The following is a 14,485-nucleotide window of genomic DNA, read 5'->3' as shown; positions in this document are numbered from 1 at the left end:
TGCAAGAACCTGCAGCTCACTCTGGAGGAGAAAACACCTTCACTTGGGAATGGGCTGACCCTTCTGCAGATGGCATCCTAAGCTGTGTCAAGCAGTCTGGGGGCCAAGAGTCATTCACACCGGGCCACTGAGAAACAGCAAGATAACACGAGGTACCCTCAGGGACATGCATGATGGAGAGAAGCACAGAAAATGCCATGTCCTTAGCCCAGCCCAGCTCAGCAATTTCCTTTTTCAAGACACCTCTGCTCAGGTGGGCCCTCTAGCTGGAATGACTCTCTTGGCCTTCCCTGAGTCTAGATGAATTTAATCCACTTTCACACTGATAAAGACATACTGAGACTGGGCAATTTACAAAAGAAAGAGGTTTATTGGATTTACAGTTCCACATGGCTGGGGAGGCCTCACAATCATGGCGGAAGGTAAAAAGCACATCTCACGTGGCAACAACAAGAGAAGAGAGCTTGTACAGGGAAACTCTCCTTTATAAAACCATCAGATCAGGCTGGGCGCAGTGGCTCACACCTGTAATTCCAGCACTTTAGGAGGCTGGAAAATACAAAAAAAATTAGCCAGTATGGTGGCAGATATCTGTACTTGGAGGCTGAGGCAGGAAAATCGCTTGAAACCGGGAGGCAGAGGTTGCAGTGAGCCGAGATTGTGCCACTGTACTCCATCCAGCCTGAGCAACGAGAGCAAAACTCCATCTCAAAAAAAATAAATGAGTAAATAAATAAAATAAAATAAAAAATAAAACAATCAGATCTTGTGAGACTTATTCACTATAACAAGAACAGCACAGGAAAGACCTGCCCTCGTGATTTGATTACCTCCCACCAGGTCCCTCCCACAACATGTGGGAACTTAAGATGAGATTTGGATGGGGACACAGCCAAACTGTATCACACCTCTTTCAGGAAGCCCACCTGATCTCCCACCCACAATGCTCACTCTTCCTAGAACTCTCCCAGCACTTGACCTAAAATGTTTTCCACATTCTCTAGTGTTCTAATAAGCTCCCCTTTTTCTGGATTCAGAGTCCAGAGTGCTCACCATTACACTATGGAACTGCCCTAAGCTCCCCTTTTTCTAACTCCTAGGATAGATACACATATTACCTTCCTGTATACCACCTCATTAACCTCCACAATGCTCCTATTGAATAGGTATTATCACTCTCGTTTTATAAGAGAGGGAACCAAGGCTGAGTTGGCTCTTGACATGCAAAGTTCACACACCCACCCAAGGGTCAGAGCCAGACACTTTTTTCTAGGCCTCCCCGTGAGAACATCAGTTGCTGCAGGCTGTAGGTCAGGCCTCTCCTCCTGTCTCCCACCACCGCCTGCCACAGGGCTGGAACCACGAGGTCCTTGACACAAACTGAATATTGGCAAGAATCCCAGTGGACCCTGACTCATTTCTTCCATTCTCTGGGTGGCACCTGTTTGGGTAGCTTCTGTTACATAGGCCCCAGGAATTCTGGGGGCAGGGAGGACACATCTAGGACATTCCCCTCTCCCCAACCCCAGGGCAGGACCTTAAGTGATGTGAGTGGGCATACGAACATCCCAAGCTCTTCTGAGAAGAGGGTGGGGACCCTGACTGGGGGCTCCAGAGCCCCACTGCCCTGCCCTTGCTGGTCACAAGTGCCATTAGGTCACTAAACCAGCCAGCTAGTCTCAGGGCAGCACTCCACCAACGCTGACTACATTTTCCCAGGCACTAAACAAAAAGCCTACGCAGGTGCTGTTAAGCATTCAGCTCCCCACCCACATGCCAGGAACTAAAAATAGCTGCAGCCTATGTCAATCATTAGCCAGGCTGGGCCTCAGACCTCCCCTCTGAGCGCTGGTACCTGGGGCAGCTCAGGCGGGGAGAGTGGCAAGGGGCAGCATCTGGGGCCTCACCAAGGAGCTGAACTTGGGCAAGCAGGTTCTGAAAGACACTTCTTCAAGATAAACTCAATTCCCAGTGCACTGGCATTTGGATTACATGAGAATCCTAACATATTGGAGCTGGGAGGGGCCTTCATGAAATCACTTCATTCAACCGGTTTATTTTATTTGAGGTGGCAGCCGAGACCCAGAGAGCAGGAGGACTCTGCCTGAGGTCTCAGAGCTGGCATGGGCAGGGCAACGACCAGAACCAAGTCCTTGGATTTCCAGACCAGTGCATTATGGACCAGGCTGGTCCCCCAACACTCAATGCATTTCTGGGCTCCATCCCACCTTCTCAGGCTGGAGAATGGACTTGAGAAATACAAAGAGGTTAAACCTCAGAAAGAGAGAAGAAGAAAGTGACTGCTGCCTCCCAAATAATGTCCCATATAATCAAGCCATACAGAAAAGCACCAGCAGCTCCATGGGAGCCTTGTGACCCTGTTTCTCTCCAGATCACCTCCCTTTGTGTTCATGACAACAGAGGATAGGGGTTGGCAACCACTGCTCTGATCTCTCAAGGATATTACCAGCCACGGAGACCAAACATCAGCCCTACCTCAGTTCAGGGTTCAAATAGCCTCTGCCCCCAAGCTCCCCTAGAAACAGTCACCTAGGTAACACATTTGGAGTTGAAGAAGGCAAATTGGGAGGAGGTCACACAAAAAAATAACCCCTATCCCACTGTGTCTTGGAGGGGTCCCTTGATCCCGGGGTCTGGAAGATCTGGTGGTGGCTCCAGAGACGGAGCACGTGGATGCCAGACCAGACAGTTGGGAGCAACAGATGACTCTCGGGGTGGCAGCAAAGTCACAGCAGCTTGCCAGCCTGTGCACAAGCCCACAGGAACAGAGGCTGCCTTGTTTGCACTGCCTGCAGGATTGCCACTGTCATGAGAATCCATTCCCACTTCCTAACCTGAGGAACACAGGCTTAGACAACGGCAAGACTGATAAGCATAGCAGCAGTAGTTTCAAATTCAGGAGAGCAGTGGGTGGTGTTCCAGAAACTTCTGGTTGTCCTCCTCAACCATCTGTTCTCTCTTGCTTTAGTAACAGAACACTCACCATAGCCTGGCACACAGCAGTCCCAACTAAGGACTGTTTCTCAGACTCCTAGCAGCTCGGAGGGCCTGCCATGGGGATGTGAAAGTGAGCAGTCTTGGGCTGTGCAGGTAAGGGAGGCACCTAGACGGTGCTACCCAAAATGTGGCCCAGAGACTGGCGGCATGACACAATCTGGGAGCCTATAAGCAATTAAAATGCCCAGGTCCCATTGCCGATCTCCTAAATCAGAATGATCAGGGGTGCAGTCAATCTAAGAATCTGTGTTTTAACAAGCCTTCCAGATTGTTCTTATACATGCTCAAGTTTGAAAACCACAGCCCTAGAGAACGTTAGGGACAACAGTCCATAAGGAGCCTGAAAAACCTCATGGAACACACGCTTAACCTGGACTCTAACTTTTCAAGAAAGAGTGAGAGTGAGAGAGAGAAAAAGAGAGAAAGGGAGTATCCTCTCTTCACTCACAACCAAACCTGAATCGTAATGCAGGTGGCATGGGGAAGATGATGTATCGCTTAACCCAAACAGCAAAAATCGGGAAAGGAGTAACATGCAAGTACAAGTAATAACCAAGATGCAAGGAATAAAATCAAGTACACACGGTATGTGAAGAGTCAGAATTCCTCTGCCAAAGACAGAAACCACGCAATTAGGTTTGTTGCTGTTGCTGCCTTCCGTCATCCTCCATCCACCCCCAACCGTGTGCTGATTGTAAGAGAAACAATTTTTTTTAATGATGCTTCCATCTTCAAGAAAAACCTTTTTAAGTGGGAAATAAACATTTAAAACTAAGGGTTGGTCAAAGACACACCAAATAAATGCAAAGAAAAACCAGAGGTGGAAATATTAATATTAAAAATAGGTGACCAGGCATGGTGGTTCACACCTATAATCCGAGCACATTGGGAGGCCAAGGCAGGTGGATCACCTGAGGTCAGGAGTTCAAGACCAGCCTGGGCAACATGATGAAACACCGTCTCTACTAAAAACACAAAAATTAACTGGGCATGGTGGCGCGTGTCTGTAATCCCAGCTACTTGGGAGGCTGGGGCAGGAGAATCCCTTGAGCCCGGGAGTCCGAGGTTGCAGTGAGCCAAGATTGCACCATTGCACTCCAGCCTGGGCAACAGAGCGAGACTCTGTCTCAAAAAAAAAAAAAAAAAAAAAAATTGTCTGGGCACAGTGGTTGGCCGGGTGCAGTGACTCATGTCTGTAATCCCAGCACTTTGGAAAGCTGAGGCAGGCAGATCACTTGAATCCAGGAGTTTGAGACCAGCCTGGGCAACATGGGAAAACCCTGTCTCTACCAAAAATATAAAAATTAGTCTCATAATCCAGTCTCAAGATAAATAAAAATGAAAAACTATCCAGCACTTTAGGAGGCCGAGGTGGGTGGATCAAGAGGTCAACAGATCGAGACCATCCTGGTCAACATGGTGAAACCCCGTCTCTACTAAAAATACAAAAAATTAGCTGGGTATGGTGGCGCGTGCCTGTAATCCCAGCTACTCGGGAGGCTGAAGCAGAAGAATTGCCTGAACCCAGGAGGCGGAGGTTGCGGTGAGCTGAGAATGCGCCATTGCACTCCAGCCTGGGTAACAAGAGCGAAACTCCGTCTCAAAATAAATAAATAAATAAATAAAATAAAACACTATATAAATTCAAAAATACATACATTGAGGACTTTTCGATAATCCTGCCTTAGCAGGTCAAGGGGTTTTTCCAGCCATTTCTCTAGGGCATTCACCTTTATCTGTAAACACAGGACTTGGAGAACTTCTCACCAGGATCTCAGGGTACAACAAGGCTAGACTAGTCCAGCCTGCTGAGAGAGTTTATGTGCCTAAAACACAAGCACAGAGGCCGCTTAACACTTGTGGCCTGCATCTTTCTGCCCTCTGGCCCTGGGTAGTGTTTGTGTACTGGCTACCCTGTCAAAAGCTCATCTTGCTGCCTGGAATGAGGAAGGAAACACGTAAATGCGAGGCAGAGCAGTCTGCTCCTTGGATCTACAGGAAGGGGGCAGGAACTGCAAAGTGAGAGAAGAGGTACCTAGGCAACGTCCCCGGGTTTGCACACAAATCTCATTTTAGCCACCTCTCCTAAAAATCTGGCTATCATGGGGACCATCAGGACAGCAGAGGACAGGGAGCTCATGATTATCAGTGAGACCTGATTACTAACCACCGGTGTGAGCCTGAACAGAAACTAAAGGGCTTGAACGTCCTCTGACTGATGCCTACATTTAAATTTCTGAGCCTTTCACTTACTATCTTATAAAATGCACTTATTTATTAATTTTAAGACTGTAAAGAAAAGAGATTCTCCCAGATCCTTGGCCATATATTGTCCTAAAACAGACAATATGGGATTTAAGGCCAAAGACCAAAGGCGTTAAATAACCAACAAATGACACAAGGTAGGAAGATCAGCTTGATAAACCTGTATACACGAAACAAGAAAGCCAAATTCAAAAGGCTAGAACTTCCACAAATATAAGTAGAGCTGGACTTTGAAAAACTATAGTGAGGCTGCGCACAGTGGCTCATGCTTGTAATTCCAGCACTTTGGGAGGCTGAGGCAGGTGGATCTCCTGAGGTCAGGAGTTCGAGATCAGGCTGGTCAACACAGTGAAACTCTACCTCTACTAAAAATACAAAAAATTAGCAGGAAGTGGTGGCGGGCACCTAAAATCTCAGCTACTAGGGAGGCTGAGAATCACTTGAACCCAGGAGTTTGAGGTTGCAGTGAGCCAAGATGGTGCCATTGCACTCCAGCCTGGGCAATGAGAGTGAAAATCCATCTCAACAAACAAACAAATTATAGTGAGAGTTTTTGTCATACCTCCCAGAATCTGACAGCCAGGCAAGCAGGGATATAAGGTCAACAGAACTATACAGATCTATCTACAGTCAGTGTCCTGCAGAGTTCCTATTTTCTCCTTTCACATCCAACAAACATGTTAATATTGATCATGCAGTTGGCCACAAAGAAAATTTCATACCAGCCAAGTGCAGTGGCTCACTCCTGTAATCCCAGCAGCTGAATCCCAGCAGCTGAAGCAGGGGGATTGCTGGAGGCCAGAGCTTTGAGACCAGCCTGGGAAACATGCTTCATTCATTCATTCATTCATGAGAATGAATCCGTTTTGTGAAAGGAGCAAACCCTTGCAGGTACCTAGGTCTCATGAGCATGGAGCACTGTGGGGAGGGATGTCAGTGGCAGTGAAAGGGAGCAGGAGGGTAAATTGAGGAAACAGAATCAAACACTGCCTCAATGACATCCTCCTTGCCTTCAAAGCCAACATTTCAGAGCCTGTCCAAATTTACTATCACCAGATCCTCACGTCCTGCTACTCCTCACCCATTCATTCCAACTGCTGCCATCATCCTACCAAAGCAGCAAAGGCAGACGCATCTCTTCCACGTCACTCACCACAGCCACAATGCCAAGCTGACCACTCTATTCCACAAAGCAGACTCACCCTGGCTCCTGATACAACTCCATCCTGGCTTTCTGGGGCCCTCTCAGGCCTCTCTTTTTCTGGGTCCTTTACAGGCTCATCTTCCTTTACTCAGCTGTTTGAGGTGAGTTCTTCAATCTCGCCGTGCCCACAACTTCAAATACAAAAACAACCTAGACAAATGTCTGTCTAGGCAACACCCCCTGAGCCCTAGACCCACCAGCTTATTTGGTATCTCAAAGACACCTCAAACACAACAGGTCCAAAACCAAATACATGATCTTCTTCATCCTCCAAACCTGATCCCCATCCAGTGTCCCAGGTCTCAGGGACACCAGGGGGATGACTCTAGGGTGAGTGGGGGTGGTCTCTCCTTTTATGCACACCTTGCAGGGTGAGGCCAACTGCTCAGCAACGAGCAGTTCTACAGGAACATGCCTTGTCACCTACTTCCTAAAAATAGCCACGACCTTTTTAGTAGACACAGCAAGCTCACATCTGCTATCACCGCTCCTTCCCCACCCACACACGTACCCTTTACTCCAGCGGTGCCACTCCCCAGGCTGGATGTGCCATCTGTTCCCTCAGCCTCCACGTTTCTCCTCTCTGTGAGCAGCCTCCACGTTTCTCCTCTCTGCCCTCACTTAGATTCCCCCCATCTCACATCCTCCATGCCAGCTGCCCCCAGGTGTGAGGGGCAGGGGACACTTGACTTCCCTCTCAATTTCCTTTCCTTCTTTTCTGCCAAGGCAGAGCCCAAGCTCCTGGAAAACTAGAGATCCCAGAACCAGGCTTTGACCACCGCATGCTTCAACCCCCCCCACTCCCCCCCTCCCCTCACCCCCGGCTTCACAGCTCCAGGCAATCACACACCCACCATAATCAACATTGTCATCACCACTCCCGAGCTTATCTCAAACCCCTTTGGGATCATCTCATCTGATTCTCCATTCCAGGCAGGTATTTTATCATTCAGAACATGGGGGCTGTGTGTGGCTGGGTGGCTTGTCCCAGGTTACCCAGCACAGAGAACTCTGTCCCCCAACTCCTTGGTTGCCCCAGCCCATTCCTTCCTCACATCCGTGTGGGCAAGGCCAGCAGTGGTTTGGGTCACTGTTCAGGCTGTACTTCCAGGATCCTCCCAAATAACAAACAACTATGTGACTATCAGGTTTTATTTCATGGGTTATAGCAGATAGGGTCAGTAAGCCTAATGTGTAACAGTTTCAGTGGTTATCAGACAGCTCCACTGAATTTCAACAACTCCCTTAAAAATGCAAACTCCCACCAAGAAAACCTCAGTTTCTACATTAATCCTAAGAGCTTTCCTAGGTATCACTCAAAATTCCTACTATTCTGGGGGAATGGGATCAGAGGGTGTTACAGAAAAAAATCCAGAGAAAGTGAGAAGTCTGTTTTCTTGGCTGTGCTGATGAAGCATACCCTTGCATGGATGCTTCCTTATGGAACCAAGTGCCAGGAACTGCTTCAGGCTTAAAGGGGAAGACGGTGGCTAAGAAGAGAGAGGAGGCCAGGCGTGGTGACTCACACCTGTAATCCCAGCACTTTGGGAGGCCGAGGTGGGTAGATCACTTGAGGTCAGGAGTCCAAGACCAGCCTGGCCAACATGGTGAAACCTCGTCTCCACTAAAAATACAAAAATTAGCCAGGCATGGTGGCATATGCCTATAATACCAGCTACTCAGGAGTCTAAGGCAGGAGAATCACTTAAACCCAGTAGGTGGAGGTTGCAGTGAGCCAAGATTGCACCACTGCACTCCAGTCTGGGCAACAGGGTGAGATCCATCTCAAAAACAAAAAAGAAAAAAAAAGAGAGAGAGAGTGGAAGAAGTGGGGGTGAATCCAAGAGGAAGGAGGCGGTGCACCAGAAAGGTTCTGGGACCTCCGATGTTCCAGCATTCAGCAGGCATTATGGTTCCACATTCACCTCCTGCCCACACCACTTTCTCTTTTACAGTGAGTTCCCAAGAAGAACCCACACTAACCTATTCTGTCTCAACTCCCACTCCTGTCATCCCAAGCCACACATCACTTCCCCAGTCACATTACCTAGGCATCACTAATCAATCCTGGCCTTCTAGACATATCCACCCAGGGTGGGCCCCTTCTAAAATATCATGCATAAAGGCATCAGATGGGACTTCCACTCCCACCTCTTAGTCCCAATTCATCTCCATCTCGCCCTCCCCACTTTTCTCTGCCTATCCAAACCCATCCTTCAAGGTCCCATATTTTAACCACAGGAAAACCACTTCCCTGCACTGCCTCTATTGTTCAATTCACAACTAACTTCCTGAGCACCTATATTAGGCAAGACCCATCCTGAGTGCTGCCACCAAGAGGTAAGTTAGAAACAGCCCCACCCTCCAGAGTCAGAGGACAGGGCAGAGATAAGCCACATGGCCACACAAATACTATACAATGCGAGAGACAAGAACTGGGTCAGTACCAGAGGGGCTGAGTGAGCTCAGAGCATATCCCAGCCCTCCTGCTAGGGAGCAGGCACCCGGATGGCTCCCAGGAGGGTGGAGAATCCTGGGCAAGACAAGGAAGGGAGGGCATTCCAGGAAGACAGAGAGCATAAACTTAGCATGAGCCAAGCCAGAAAGATGGTCAGGAGAAGTGCATTTCAACTTTAGCTGGACCTTCCACTGCTACTATTTTTTTATCCTTACACCTGATTACTTATAAGCCAGGCCTGCCTGACACACTTTATGGCTAATCCAGGTGACACCCACCTGGGACAAAAAAGTATGGTGCAGCAGTCACCACCTGTCTGGTCCATACCTGAGTGCTGTATGGTTGTTAAATAAACGAATGCACTGAATCTCACAACAAGCCTGTGAGGCAGGGATTAGTATTACCCTCAATTTACAGATGAGGAAACCAAGCACAAACAATAGTCAGACACGAGATAGCAAAGTATGCGTCCAAGGTAGTGGGCACCCAATGCCAGGACAACAAACTGCCTTGGCACCTCACCTGGCCTCTCTTGCCAGGCAACACCTTGCAGCACAAAGAATGCCTTGAGGAAAGGGGCCCCGTTAATCCTCCTGGAATCCCCAACAACTGACTGCCACATAAAAGGAATGAGGGAAGCAAGGAAGGCCAGTGAGGGGTGAGCATACCAGGCCCTGCCCTGCCAGCCTTTAGTCCCTATTGTGCGGGCAGGGCAGGGGCTTGGCTTCACAGCTCCACGCCATGCCCAGGGTAGAGAACAGAGGGGAGAGCTACCACAAACGCCCAGTCTCCACAGAGAGGTCACTGACTGGAGGGCAGAGACAGAAATGCCGGGGCCAACTGCTCCCAGCTTGGGCTAGCACTGGCTGGCTTAACTTTTCTCCTCCAAAGTCTCTAGGTGACAAACTTCACATCTCTCCTTTAAATCAGCAGGGCGTTTTATCTTTCTAAGTCTTAAGGGCCTGGCCTGCGCCCGTGGGGAGATGCAAGTCCTGGAATCCTTTTCTGAAACTGGGGATCAAGGCTGGAGAAGTGGTGAAGGCAGCCACACAGCACCTGGGATGGCTCCCGCATTCTCTCAAACACTGGGGGAGAGTTCCTTGCAAATAAACTGCAATAGTAGCAGCTCCCAGGAATCTGAGTGCTCCCAGTTTCGGAGGAAAGTCCTGAAGGCAGCTTTCTCTGCTTGCTCTCCCCGAGCCCTGCCTGGAAGGGCGCGAGCACCCTAGAAGGCTCCGAGGGGCGGAGGAGGGGCTAGGCCTCCGGCATCCCTCCTGAGGCCGATCGCCTACTGAACGCAGGGTCAAGGCGCGCCATCATGCGCGCCCCCGACCCTACCCAGACTCAGACGGAGCCCCTGACCCTGAGCCCAGGGGGCCCGGCAAGTGCACCCCTAAGGGGGCAGCCAGGCCAACACAGCCCGCCCGGGACCCACCGACGCCCTCTTCTGCCCCCCGAACCCCTGCCTGCGGTGCAACCAAGAAGACGCAGGGCCGCCCTGGGCTGGGCGCTGGATAGCCCCGGGCCTCACCCGCGGTGCCGCGGTGCACTGCCGCCGCCCGGTCCCAGGCCCCCGGCCGGCCCGGGACCCTCACTCACCTGGCCACGCGAACCCGGGACACTAGGAGCGAACCGGGACGTGGGAGGGAGTCACTCTCTCCGCGAGTGTCCCGGGCGCGGCGCCTGGGTTCTGCCTGGGGCTGGGTCCCTCTCGCGCTCGCGGGGCACTCGGGGCACTGGGGAGTCGCGGGCGCCGCAGCCGTCAGGGCGGGGCGGAAGGAGGAGCCCGCTCGGCGGAAAACTCCGCGGGCACGGCTGCCCCAGGCGCCGGGGGCAGGGCGGGGAGGGGCGGGGCCTGGGTGCGGCCCCTCCCCCGAGATGAGGACGGGGCTGGGCTGGCGCGAGGGGAGCCCGGGCCTTCCGGCTGTGGAGCTGCTCCGGGACGCCTCGGGCTCCGGAGGTTCCTCTGTCGCCCTAACCCCTTGCGGCTCCCGGTGCCGGGCAGAGTCGCATTCGCCCTTCCGCAGGGGTGGGCATTTCCTAAGCCCCCTCCAGCCTTGCGTGCGTCGTTAGTGACCCGCTTTAAGGTAAAGAAAAGGTTTTACACTGAAAATTCCTTTATAGCAACATTTCCTTAATGGCAACACTCAGTGGTGGGGAGGAAGGGGGAAGGTCACGCACGGTAGCTGAAGAAGGGAGCGATCTCGGAGAAACCTGACAAACCACCCAGCCGTCAAGGTGACCTCGACAGGGGTAAATCATGCATACTGACTGCATGCACCGCTGTGGTCTTCCTCCCAAGAACACCTAACCCCACTGTAATCATGAGAAAAACATCACAGATCAGTTGAGGCCTTTGCCACAGAATACATGACCAGTACTCCTGAAAACTAGCAAGGTCATCAAAAACCAGGAAAGTCTAAGCCACTGTCACAGCCAAGGGGAACCCATGGCGATATAAAAATGGCATGTAAAGTGTTATCCCGAACGGGGTCCTGGACGGACAGTAGGTAGAAAATAAGGAAGACTGAATATAATATGGACTTCAGTGCCTCAGTTTTGGTTCATTCGTTGTGGCAGAAGCGCCACACCAACATAAGATGTGAATATTAATAGGAAAACCCCGGGCTTATGAGAACTCCCTGTATTCACACTTTTTCTGTGAATCTAAAGCCGTTCTAAAAATAAAGCATATTTTTGAAAGGTCATGGAGGTAATATATGCATATATAGTAGGTATAATTTTTTTTTTTTTTAATAAGTGGTGGCTGACGCCTGTAATTTCAGCACTCTGGAAAGCCGAGACAGGAGGATGGCTTGCAGACCGGGCTTCCAGACCAGATCTGGGCTCTAAAAAAAGTAAAAATAAAAAATTCAAAAACCGAAAAAAATTAAGATTCACTCTTCCCTCGACTCCCAGAGCCCACTGTTAGGTATGTCCTTCCAAATATCTCTCTTCAACACATTTTGTGTGTGTGTGTGTGCGTGTGTGTGTACATAAACATATGGTTTACAAAACGATGTTGCGGCACTTTTCTGCAACGTGTTGTTTTACTGACTGTATCCTGGAGGGTCTTCCATACATGCGCTCCGGGACAGACCTAGTTCTTCCCATCCACCGCACACTGTGCGCCATCGTGCGCGTCACCTTTCTTCATTACCTAGCTCCTTACTGAAGGACATTTAGGTTGTTGCCTATGTTTGGCTGTTACAACAAGCTGCTGATTCGATTTCCTTTTTTTTTTTTTTTTTTTGAGACAGGTCTCGCTCTGTCGCCCAGGCTGGAGACCAGTGGCGCGATCTCAGCTCACTGCAACCTCCCCCTCCCGGGTTCCAGCAATTCTCCTGTTGCTGGGACTACAGGGGCCCAGCCTGTAGAGACGGGGTTTTGCTATGTTGGCCAGGCTGCTCTGGAACTCCTGGGCTCAAGTGATCTATCTGCCCGCCTCAGCCTCCCAAAGTGCTGGGATTACAGGCACCGGCCGCCACGCCCAGCCCGATTTGCATTTTAAAGTAGTTCTGAACAATAAAAGTGGGAAGGACTGGGTGCGGTAGGCAGGTTCCGGACTGAAGCGGAGGCTCTGACTTTCTCCCTGCCCGGGCAGGTGTGCGGGTGCCGGGCAGAAACCACGCTCTGGGCAGCCTGGCCTGGGCCTCACGACGGGCCCTGGGCGCTCAGTCATAACCTGTGGCCGCTCCAACACTCCCGCCCCCCACCAACAGGCGCGGCTCTCCTCCCGGGCTGAACCACATTTTTTGGACATGAGTGGGCGAGTGCGGGTGAAATTCAGGCCACAGGCTCCAGAGCGGCTCGGAGAAAACGCCGCCCGGAAACTAAGAGCAGAGGGTCAAAGGTACCAGAAAGACTCTCAAGAGTGGGTTATTACCCTGGTGGGGGTGCCCGCTGCGGCGCAAGAGACGGCGGGACTCGGAGCATGGGTGTGAAGCCCCAACGAAACCAGTGCGACGTTCCTGGGGAAGTAATGTCGCCAGGCTCTCTCGGCCCGGGGATTGGTCCAGGAAGGTCACCTGGCACCGACCCAGCTCCCTGCCTGGACGCCCGCGCTCGCCCTGCAGCCCCACAGCGACCACGAAGACCAGCTTCCTTGAATGGCCCACTTTTCTCCGTGGCTGAGCGAATACTCCTAGAATACCACGTTTGTAACAAATCATGTAGGGTGAATTCCTGCTGGGTGTATACACCTTTCTGTGTCAGACCAGAAAGGTGTATACACCCAACAGGAATTCTTTCTGTGTCAAACCCGGAATGATGAATAGCCACCCCTGTGCTTACCCTTCTATAATTTTCAGCAATCCTGCAGTGAACCCCAGTTAGGTGCCAGCAAGGTGCTAGGGACTGAGGAGGCTCTGCAGAGGGCCCGAGCTGAGGTCCTAATCCTCAAGACCAATGGCAGGGGTCACCAGACAGTCACCCCCAGAGAATGCGGTGTGAAGGAAAAGACGCCATACTCAGTGTTCAAAATGTCTGGAATCTATTACAGTTCTGATTTTGACACTTGCAAGTGATGCATCCTCTAAGCCTCGGCTTTCTCTCCTATAAAATCTTCAATAAGACCTATACAAATCCATAAAATCATCCCTGCTTCATTGTTTCCCAGGGCTCATAGAAACATCCCACGAGGTAAGGGAAAGTGAGTGCCTTGTAAAAAATGGTGACGTGCTATATAGCTCTGAGTAGTGTGGTGTATAAGCTTCCTTTTTAAAAAGTTTTATTTTTAGGGCCAGGCTCAGTGGCTCGCAGCTGTAATCCCAACACTCTGAGAGGCAGAGGCGGGTGGATCACCTGAGGTCAGGAATTCAAAACCAGCATGGCCAACATGGTGAAACCCCATCTCTACTAAAAATACAAAATACAAAACCTCGTCTCAAAAAAAAGTTTTTTTGAATGTTTGTGGGTACATAAGGTGTATTAATCTTTCTAACATTGCCTCCCTCAACAGGCAACAGTTGAGCACAGTCAACATGACTGGTCATGTGCTTGGTGCCCAATAGAGAGACAAGTGAAAACTCTTGTTTTTTCTGGTTTCTAGAGTTGAACACTAGAGTCATGTATTTTCAAAATCTTTTGTTGTTTTCTTTCTTTTTTTATTTTATTTTATTTTTGAGACAGTGTCTCACTCTTGTTGCTCAGGCCGGAGTGCAGTGGTGCTATCTTGGTTCACTGCAACCTCCACCTCCAGGGTTCAAGCGATTCTCCTGACTCAGCCTCCCCGGTCGCTGGGATTACAGGCATCTGCCACCATACTTGGCTGTGTTTCGCCATGTTGGACAGGCTGGTCTTGAATTCCTGACCTAAGGTGATCCTCCTGCCTTGGCCTCCCAAAGTGCTGGGATTACAGGCATGAGCCACTGTGCCCACCTCTTTGTTATTTTCTAATAAGTACATGGGACTATCATTTCCCTCAAAAGTCTGCTTTGGCTGAATATCACAAGTTTTAATATGCCATGCTTTTGTTATCTCTTAATTATTAATATTTTGGGTGTTTTTTTGTTTGTTTGGTTGTTTTTTTGTTTTGTTTT

The 14,485-nt window shown here is 50.3% G+C and overlaps 1 protein-coding gene across 4 annotated transcripts in view; it reads right to left on the bottom strand.

Annotated features, from left to right (window-relative positions):
- The window catches only part of ANXA11 (annexin A11), a 53,562-nt gene extending 42,879 nt beyond the window's left edge, over positions 1-10,683 (bottom strand). For 2 of the 4 annotated variants that reach the window (XM_078345457.1, XM_035267844.3), the window contains exon 1: positions 10,545-10,683. The gene's annotated coding sequence lies outside the window, so the exon portion shown is untranslated. Of the gene's footprint in view, positions 1-6,485; positions 6,930-6,998; positions 7,254-10,544 lie in introns of those variants that run through there. The other 2 variants (XM_078345458.1, XM_078345456.1) reach the window with 2 other exon arrangements.
- Between the last annotated feature and the right edge of the window lie 3,802 nt (positions 10,684-14,485).

The sequence above is a fragment of the Callithrix jacchus genome, chromosome 12 (genome assembly GCF_049354715.1).
Source record: "Callithrix jacchus isolate 240 chromosome 12, calJac240_pri, whole genome shotgun sequence".
Taxonomy (NCBI): domain Eukaryota; kingdom Metazoa; phylum Chordata; class Mammalia; order Primates; family Cebidae; genus Callithrix; species Callithrix jacchus.
This window is presented reverse-complemented; position numbering and strand designations above follow the sequence as displayed.